Genomic DNA, 10317 nt, shown 5'->3' on the forward strand with positions numbered 1-10317 from the left:
CATGTCCAGCTAATTTTTGTATTTTTAGTAGAGACAGGGTTTCACCATGTTAGCCAGGCTAGTCTCAAACTCCTGACCTCAGGTGATCCGCCCACCTCGGTCTCCCAAATTGTTGGGATTACAGGCGGGAGCCACCACTCCCAGCCCCATTTTGTGTTTTAACATCAGTCAACACTCCTATTTTAAAATAATAACAATGAATGGCAGTACCTTAGAACAGGGAATTATCCATCTTTCTCTTGTCCTAGTGCAGACATTTTGTCTATAAAATGTTATTCACAGATGAATTCATGAGAACATTACTGTGAATTTTAAATCCATATACAAGTGTATGCTCATTCATGAATATTTCAATAAAATAAAACTAATAACAAAAAAGAATTCCAGACTTGAAGCAGTTTCAGGAAAAAGGAGTTGGCAGTATGAAGTAAAATAGCACAAAATGTTTTTTTTTAAAAAATGGGTATATTTGTGTCTACAACTTTTTTTTTAATTATAGCATTAGACAATGTGTATATATATACATATATAAAGCAATGGAAGTAGCATTGTTTTCATACTAGTCTAGAATATTAAAATATATGTAATATGTGATCAGCAAAATAATGGCCCCCCAAAGGCGTCCACAGATTCCTAGAACCTTACATGAAAACGGTACATCATGCATGTGATTCAGGTAAAGACCCTGACATGAGGAGACTACCCTGGTGCTGTGGAATGAACGCTGTGTTCCGTCAATGTTCATGTGTTAAAATCCTAACCCTCAAGGTGATGGTATTAGGAGGTTAAGCCTTACGGGAGACTCTGCCCTCATGACTGGGGTTAGCATCCTTATTAAAGGCACAAGGGAGCTTGTTTGTTCCTCTCACCATGTGAAGACACAGCAAGAAGGAAACCTCTATGAGAAAGCAAGCCTTCACCAGACACCAAAACTGCCGCCACCTGGATCTTGCACTTCTCAGCCTCCAGAGCTGTGAGAAACAAAGTTCTGTTATTTATAAGCTACCTGGTCTAATGCATTTCCTTGTAGCAGCCTGTATGGATTAGGACAGTGGGCTCATGTGGATGATGACGGTGCCTCCATTCAGGACTAAGGAAGCACATGAGTCCTTAACAGTGGAAGAGAAGGGGGAAGGAAAGAGCCACAGAGACATGTGGCCATAGAAGATGGGTCCATGAGACGCAAGGCTGCTAATGGTGAGAGTGGAGAAAAGCCCAAAGCCAAAAAATGCAGGCAGACTCCAGAATGTGGAAAAGGTGAGAAAAAAGATCCTCTACAGCCTCTAGAGATGAAGGTAGCCTTTCCAACACCTAGATTTTAGCCCAGTGAGATCCACATCACACTCTGGCATACAGGAGTGTAATAAATTTGTTTTACACCCTGACATGGTGGTAGTTTGTTGTAGCAGCAATGGACTAGTAATATATAAATATATATATAAACACACACACACACACTACCCCCCCACCACAAACTCACACACACGTAACTATATATATATATATCCTGCCCTTCAAAATTGAAGCAGATAAACTATACATTAGCACTAACTTAGCTGGGTGTGGTGGCACATGCCTGTAGTCCCAGCTACTCAGGAGGCTGAGGGGGAGGATCACTTGAGCCCAGGAGTTTAAGATCAGCCTGGGCAAACACACTGAGGCCACATTTCAAAAACAAACAAACAAAAAACACAACAAATCTTTGATTAAGCTCATTTCCCAAATTTGAAGAGGAGACAATTATTAGATAAAGAGGAGAAAAGAGAAAGGTAGAGCTGCTGACTTCTGTGGTGGAAGCACAGGCACAGGCCCAAACATACTCCTGTCCTCCTGGCTTTCCTGTCCCTTCTCATAAGGGACACACGAACCTCTCAAACTGAACCATGGATCACAGACCCATACTCAGAACTCAATACAGTTTTGTTCTACGATTTTTTATATATCTGTGTCCTTGTTTCTGCCTCCCATTCCCAACTCCCTTACTCTAGTTAGAAAAAAATGGCTATTACCAAATATGAGTACATCCTCATGTACTAATGCCAACTGATCACCAGCTGGTTTTCTTCTTTTACAAAGTCATAAATCTTTAGGCTTTAACACATCTTCCAAGCAATTGAATGTTATTTTCCAGTTCATTAACACAAATTCTATATTTAAAATGAAGACTTCACAAGTTGATTTAAATAACATATTAACGAAAATAGACTGGCCATGGTTCAAACTGACATTTTAATTAAATGTGATGATAGGTTGAGTAACCTAGCAGTACTCTAAAATGACTTTTGATTATGGCTTTTTCCATATTATGTTTAGGCTGAGGCATCCCTAAATGATTCAATCGTAATTCCCCTTCTTAAACATGAGATTTATCTTTACAAAATAATTTATTTTCTTAAAATTAAAAGCTAATTCTATAGTTCATGCATACATAATCTCAGTAGATATCAGCTGTATGTGTACACACATACATATAGGTATTTGTATATACACACATTACATAATTAAAAAAAACTTATTAGTAGGGTACCACCACGAAGACAAAGAGGCTTTGTGTAATGTGATGGAAACACAATTGCAGGACAAACAACAGGCTGCTGTGAGGGCTGTATTTACCCTTTCTGCTCTAAGACTTGGAAAAAAATTGGATAGTGGATATTTAATCCCCATAACAGAAAATTTAGGGTGCAGAAAACTTCCCACAATTTTTATAGACAATGGCAATAGAAAGGCATTCAATGCAGGGAATACACAATGTGACAGTATACAAAAATTAGCAGGTTGATGGTTTAGATTTAGAGACGAGAAAGAAACAGTAGATGATGTCATAATTCTCCTTTTATGGAGTTATGAAAATTCTTCATTTGATATATGGTCAGGTGCTTTCAAATGTCAATGAGAAAAATATTTAAAGGAAGAATCAAATCTAAGACGTAGAGAGATCTTTATAAAAGTGACCTTCAGGCCAGGCACAGTGGCTCACACCTGTAATCCCAGCATTTTGGGAGGCCCAGGTGGGCAGATCACGAGGTCAGGGGATAAAGACTATCCTGGCCCACATGGTGAAACTGCGTCTCTACTAAAATACAAAAAATTAGCCAGGAGTGGTGGTGTCTGCCTGTAGTCCCAGCTACTCGGGAGGCTGAGGCAGGAGAATCACTTGAACCTGGGAGGCAGAGGTTGCAGTGAGCTGAGATAGCGCCACTGCACTCCAGTCTGGTGACAGAGCAAGACCCCATCTCAAAAAAAAAAAAAAAAAAAATTTTAATTCTAATTAGGTATAATCATCAGCACATTCTTGAGCACAACTATGCACACAGGCACTTCCGCATTCACAAGTCATGCTGTGTGCACACACTGATGCCCCTAGATTCCTTTTTTGAAGACATGGTGTCTTGGTGTGTCACCCAGGCTGGAGAGCAGTGTTAGGATCATAGCTCACTGCAGCCTCAAACTCCTGGGTTCAAGTGATCCTCCTACCTCAGGCTCCTGAGTAGCCTGAACTACAGGAATGAGCCACCATGCCCAGCCAATGTTTTCATTTTTTTTGTAGAGATGAAATCTTGCTATGTTGCCCAGGCTGGTCTTGAACTCCTGGCCTCAAGGAATCCTCTTGCCTTGCCCTCCCAACATGCTGAGATTACAGGTGTGAACCATTGTGCCCAGCCACTGGATTCTTTATTAAGAAGAAAACTTGTTTGCTGACATGTAGGCAATGAATTGATGAATAGTAGTTCATAAATTACTAATTTACAAGTCAATATAAATGAGTTGAGTAAACACAAAGTAACAGCATAAATTAATAAACAGTTTACGACTTCAAGTTTCTTTTTTTCCTTTAAAACATAGCTCTGACAGAGACTACTACTTGTCCATTCCATGGAAAAGTCAGAGAGGGTTAAAATGTCAGAGGTACCCTTATTAATGCCTTGCTGTCTTTTGTGTAGCTTCCTCTCAGTACTTCACCAGTTGGGATTGACACACATCTCCAGCTGGGTTCAGGAGCCAGACAGGAGCACACAGAACAGGGAATCTAAAGCCATCTCTGACACTAAAAGCAATGAAAACAAAAATTACCAAACATATTATCAAGAAATGAACAAGAGATCGATATCAAATACAGTAAGAAGAGAAGAAAGCATTTAATCTGCCAGGCTTTCATTCTGACAAAATAATTTACAACACGCATGTCTCTATGTGACATGTGTGAACAGAAAAAGAAGAGGTGACAATAGAGTAAAGGATTCCTCTTCCAATTGTCTCTGATCTATCCAACCTTTGTTACAGGTCAGAGAGTTCTCCAATTTACAAATAAACAACAGAGATAATGTGGCAACCAGGACACAGAGACGTACTGAGAGTACTGCTCAGCTCTCTGTCTAGGCCTGATTCTGATGATCCCTGACAATGAGCGCTGTGAAACTTACAGCAGATCAATACACATACACACAAACACACAAAAGAGATACTTCATAGGCAAAAAGCACCAAAGATATAAAATAAAATGCCTGAAAGACCATAAAACGACTTCTGATGAAATGCTGTTTTCATTTTGCAGTAGTAAAATATTCACCACCAAACCTACAATTAGCTTAAAAATTACAATAAGTACAGTACTTTTGGATCCCATCTCCAATTCACACCTTATCAACATGTAATAATCACACTGCATCTACAACAAAGCTGGATGGACTTTATATGCTGAATACAACTTGTACACTAAGAAAGAAATTTTTTGAAATACTGAGAATACAACATTTGTATGCCATGCTCTATTTCACAAGTTAAAAGAAAATACAATCGTTTCTATTTTTAAATGTATTGAAATAAAATACAGAAAAGAGTATTCTAATACCAGTTAACATTAAAAGAATATAGCTCTAAACTATGGATCTTCTAGAAAGACAAAATCAACTGGTATATATTTGGGTAAGAAAAAAAAAATGAAGAGATCAAGAAAGGAGAGAAGACGTTTGCACAGAATCATCTCCAAAAATGGCTTTCCGACGCATTCGACCAGTTTTCAAGTCCATTTGTTTTTCCTCCTTTGGCATCAACAGCCTATATTACCAAGGAAATGCAAAATAATTCAATTTGTACATTAATCAGCTAATCTAGAAGTGGCAATATAGTCAATGAAAATACAAAGAAACAGAAAATGTCAATGAATTGCTTAAAATGTTTAAGATGACATAGTGTAGGGAAAAAATTATCTGATAAACACTGGAAGAGTTAATAAGCAAACTCAGGCATGGTTCCCTAACACCACACTTCAAAAGAACTTACAGAGAGAATAAAGGAATAACCGTTAAAAAAAAAAATTGAATTTTAGAAAAAAATTGCTGAAAAGGGAAGTTAGTGTTTTGTAGATCTTCTGGAAAGCTGATTAATTTCTAAGCTAAAAACACATGATCCTTAAGAGAAATGACTGAGTCCAGGCCCAAGGCAGGAAGAGGACAAAATGAGCCTGGATCCTCTTGTTCTGTCAGAAAGTAAGAAATGCTCAAAGACTAACAGAGACAGTTGAAAGGACACAGGAGACAGGCTGAAGGCTCCCGCAGCCGAATCTGGGACAGCATAGGCATCAGAAAGAACGATGACAGTGATGGAAAATAACCCATGGAATAAAATGCAAGTGCATTAGTCAGCAGTGATACCAAAATAACAGGGGAGAAGAGAAAGCTCTTTGTTAAAAATGCCAGGTAACAAACGTAGAAGGAATGACAGAGGAATAACATCCATTTTAAGTCACCAGTGCCATAACTGATAGAGAAGATCATCAGGGGGCTAAAATCACTGGATGAAGGAAAACTATACGAAGCTTTTTAACGTAGCACAATAGATAAAAGTATCAAAACATAAATTAGAAAAAACTAAAAATCATACCATAAGAGATGGATAAGTTAGAATACAGGAATGACAGGCCAGGCATAGTGGCTCACATATGTAATCCCAGGATTTTGGGAGGCCAAGTCGGGAGGATTGCTTGAGCCCAGGAGTTCAAGACCAGCCTAGGCAACATAGTGAGAACTCATCCCTAGAACAAAACAAAAAAAATTAGCTGGGAGTGGTGGTGCACTCCTGTAGTCCTAGCTATTTGTGGGGCTGAAGTGGGAGGATCACTTGAGCCTGGGAGTTCAAGGCTGCAGAGAGCCAAGATCACGCCACTGCACCCCAGCCTGGGAGACAAAGTGAGACCTTATCTCAAAACAAAAACAAAAACAAAGAAACCACAATAACAAAAAAAATTGGTAACAACAAAATCATGACTACATAAAGACTGTATAGAAAAAAATGCTCAGAATATAGAAATAAAATTATGTATTTTACCTGTAACTATATTAGAAGAGAGTATTCTTGCAGACAAGGATGACTAGAAGGATATGCAAAAATGAAAATAGCTAATAACACTCATTATGTCAGGCACTGTGGTAGGCAGTTTATGCACATTGTAACAAATTACATACTACGTTATCTCAAAATATTCAGATAAATTTTACTGGGGGTCATAAATCAATACAACAAAATCAATGTTTTGCAAACATCCACTAAGCATAAAGGTATACAAATTCCCAACCCAGGCTGAAAAATAATTCACTTAAGCCACACATCAGTGGAAACCTACCCATGGGAGATAATACAACATAATCTAAATAAAACTTTCAGAGACAAGGCATGTGGCTTCTGGACAGCCACAAACTCCCTGACTCTGCTCTAGTGTTTTGGCCACCAAAAGAAAGTCAAGTGGCATCAGGTCTCTTAAAAACCAAAAAAGCAACCTATGGAAGATGGCGTGGTATTTGAGGAATATTTGAGGTCTGTTGAAAAATGCATCCTGTATTTTTTTTTAAGATAAGACTCCCTCGTAATGTCAGGTAAGTGAAGAGCCCTCAGAGACACATGCACACACAAAGAAAAACAAAACAACATAGACTGAATCCCACCAAAATGTGTTATGATGGCAGAATCATGGGTGATATGATCTTCTGTAATATATCTTTTTATTAAAAATAGAAAAAAAGCAGACTTACCCTTGATTATCTACAGCCTCTGACCCAAATGGTTTGGAATCGGAAAACAGCATCACTCGACTTGAAGCCATCTTGGCATCAATGGTGGAGTAGGTGGAGATGAGACTCTGGACCAGCTCATGGCTGGGCCCCACCTCGTCCTGTCAAGGCCACCAAGAAAGGGCACGTGAGGAAAGCACAAAGATCCTGGAGAGACACTTGTTTCACTCAGTTTCTCAAAATTATCTTAGACACATTTCCTGAGAACCTTTCTTAATGCCACAGAAACCAGAGAAGAAAATCCTTACAACAAAGCTTGAAATGGATCCCCATCTTCATTAAACTTTTCCAAAGCTCAGTGAGTATATAACCTGATAACCTAAACACCTAGCTAGAAAAACCTCAGTTCCAGTGCTACAACAATGCTAGCTTTTCTAACATTTTTAAATAACCCTGCTTTTAACCCAATCAAATTCAACTACAGAACTAAGAAATAAATATTGGAAATCCACTTTAAAATAATGAGGAGACCACTGTGAACGAGAAAAAGAAAAAGACAAACGAGCGCTGGAAAGCACACTGATTTTGTAGAAACAGAAATAAGCCGTGCAGGTGCCATACTGGCAGCAGTGCCCGTGCTGGGGCCACGAATCAAGGAGGCATGGAGGACAGGACTCTTCTGCTTGGTACAATGAAAAAAGGGTATTCTTTTTATTCTACATATTGACAATATGCATTTCGGCCTTTATAATAAGTACAAGAGAAAAATCTTCAATATATAAAAGCTGACTACATTACTTTTTTGATTGAAAAATAGATTTGAAAAGAATAATGAGAGTTCAGGGCATTGACTCCCACCTCACTGATGCCTGAAAACCGTGGCTGCCACCAAGGTCAACAGAGACAGCGTCTTTGTCATACAGCACACCCCCAACTCCAGAAAGAGGCGCATAAACCAGCTGCTCCTTATTTAAACAGCACTTCTTTTGTTGTTCAGGAAGAACACAAGGGTCTGGGAGGAAACTGATGTCACTCATGGCAAAATCTTCTACCCCTGGAAGACAGGACCCAAAAAGCCAGCTTCAACTGACAAGAAGTCAGTGAGTACCTACTGTTGACTGGGGGGTTAAAAACAATCCACAGTCCAAGGGCTTAACCCATGACCCTAAAGAAGGGCATTGTGCCACACTGGAACAGTGGCCCTCTAGCTACAAGACAAGAGGTCAGAGAAGAGGGATTCGGTAACACCTTTGCAGGCCTACACATAGCTGGCTTACTTTTAAAACCTCCAGCAAGGCCATCTTCCCTTGTTTGGTCATTTTTCAGTTTTCCTGAGAAATGAAGCCATCCCAAGAATCCTATGTGTAATTCTAGTACGTTCTAAAACAAGAGAATACCTGGCATGTGAATTTGGCTTTTATTTTTCAAGTGCGCTCCTCTTAAATAACCATAAAGTGACACCTGCCGGTCACATTTGATGCGTGTTCAGATATCCTCCGGGTTTGTCAAATCTTCCATCCTAGAAAAATAAACTCAATCATACAGCAGAAATGAATGCCAAAGTTCCTATACCTCCTTTCATGTGTCAATGACTCATCACACTCTTGTCCACTAAGCACATCATTGAGAAACTAGAAAATGCGGAAATAAGGAAGCACCATTCACCATCCAGCAGAGGAAAAGGGGCAGGCACACAACTGTGTCTCTAGGCTGAAAGTGACATTCATTCTGTAAGAGACAGGACAGGGAGATGACGTCCACCTGGGGTCAGGGATGAGTGAAGAACACATTCAGAAAATCTGTTTCTGGAAGAGGGAGAGCCTGTGCTCTGGGATTTGTACTGTGGCTTGCATTCTGGCAGGTGGAAAAAGGGTATTCCAGGCTGAGAAAACCACAGCACAAAGGAGAGCACAAAGGAAGGAAACTCAAGGCACACATGAAGGACTCAAGCACCCGAGCACGAAGGCAGCATCACTGAAAACTGAGGCTGAACGTAGGATGGGGCCACATCCTGTAGCCTTAAATGCTTCCAAGTCCTCCCATTTTCCTAAACATCTCATAATTTATTTACTCCCAAAGGCACAGCATCTTTGAGCAATGATATAAGTAGACATTTTCCATCAACTACACTTCTACCCGCACTATTCAAATAGGCACAATATAAATCCTATCACTGTTCTTTTTCTAGCCTTTTTAGCTTTGAAATATATGGCCCAGGAAGAAAAAGTTTACGATCACTTTTTACCTGTCTGCCAGGATATAAGGGTGAGAAGTTTGCCATGTGAGAGGCCTAAACTTCGTAACTGTAATAAAACAGCCCAGATTGTGGATTTCTTGGTTTTGATATTCTCCATGCACCATTCCAGAAAGGTAGAACAGCTTGGCAACCTAAACATTAAAGGAATATTAAAAATTAAATTTCAATTAAATTCTCATCAATACTGCAACAAAATAAAAGCTCTAAACAAGAAGCAATCCTAAGAAGGGAGACTTCCAGCAAAGCCACTGTCCTGAGGCTTCCAGAGCCTTGCTGGATTCTTTCAGGACTTATTAGAACCCCACAGAGGCAGACTGCTCTGCAGCCGAGCCAGGGCATCCGTCTAAGTATGGTGAGGAGAGGGAGGTGAGACATATCAGCACAGAAATGGTTCTGTGGCCGATGGACCAGAGCAGTATGGAAACGAAGGGGCAGTGCCTGGTCCTGTACCTGGGAGAAACTTCTGATGTACTCTATTAAGTCCTGACCCCAAAACACCCAGGCATTGCCTGGTGCAGCAGGTACGGAGACAAATGAGATACACCAAGAGGCCCAGAATAACCACTCTCTTGAGGGAAACCTTCCAGAGACTGGGAACACATACACAAAGGGAATTCAGGAGGCAATTCCTAGAGAGACGTTTAGTAACATCTCTTCAGTCTTTTTGTTTGTTTGTTTGTTTGTTTGAGACAGAGTCTCACTCTGTCACCCAGGCTGGAGTACAGTGGTGAACTCTCAGCTCACTCCACCCTCTGCCTCTCAGCTTTGAGCAATTCTCACGTCTCGGCCTCCCTACTAGCTGGGATTACAGGTGCACACCACCACACCCGACTAATTTTTGCCTTTTTAGTAGAGACAGGGTTTGGCCATATTGCCCTGAGCTCGAAACTCCTGGCCTCAAGTGATCTGCCCGACTCTGCCTCCCAAAGTGCTGGGATCACGGGCATGAGCCACTGTGCCCAGCCTCTTCAGTCTACTTTAAAAGGATTATACTGTTAGTTTCTAACAATTATTTCTCTTCCTACCTGGCAAACTTCTGTCCAGAACCTGTGT

The 10317-nt window shown here is 40.2% G+C and overlaps 1 long non-coding RNA gene across 2 annotated transcripts; it reads right to left on the reverse strand.

Moving 5' to 3' along the window:
* Positions 1–457: 457 nt before the first annotated feature.
* On the reverse strand, positions 458–10317 carry LOC101177269. Of its 2 annotated transcripts, none has more exons than XR_004029271.1 (5): positions 10290–10317; positions 9253–9395; positions 8405–8526; positions 7029–7168; positions 458–4042 (listed from the first exon to the last, which is right to left on the reverse strand). It is a non-coding gene; the product is annotated as an uncharacterized LOC101177269 (long non-coding RNA). The 2 variants fall into 2 exon arrangements; XR_004029270.1 differs by having other exon boundaries at positions 3947–4048.

This window comes from Nomascus leucogenys, unplaced genomic scaffold (genome assembly GCF_006542625.1).
Source record: "Nomascus leucogenys isolate Asia unplaced genomic scaffold, Asia_NLE_v1 000826F_77857_qpd_obj, whole genome shotgun sequence".
NCBI lineage: Eukaryota > Metazoa > Chordata > Mammalia > Primates > Hylobatidae > Nomascus > Nomascus leucogenys.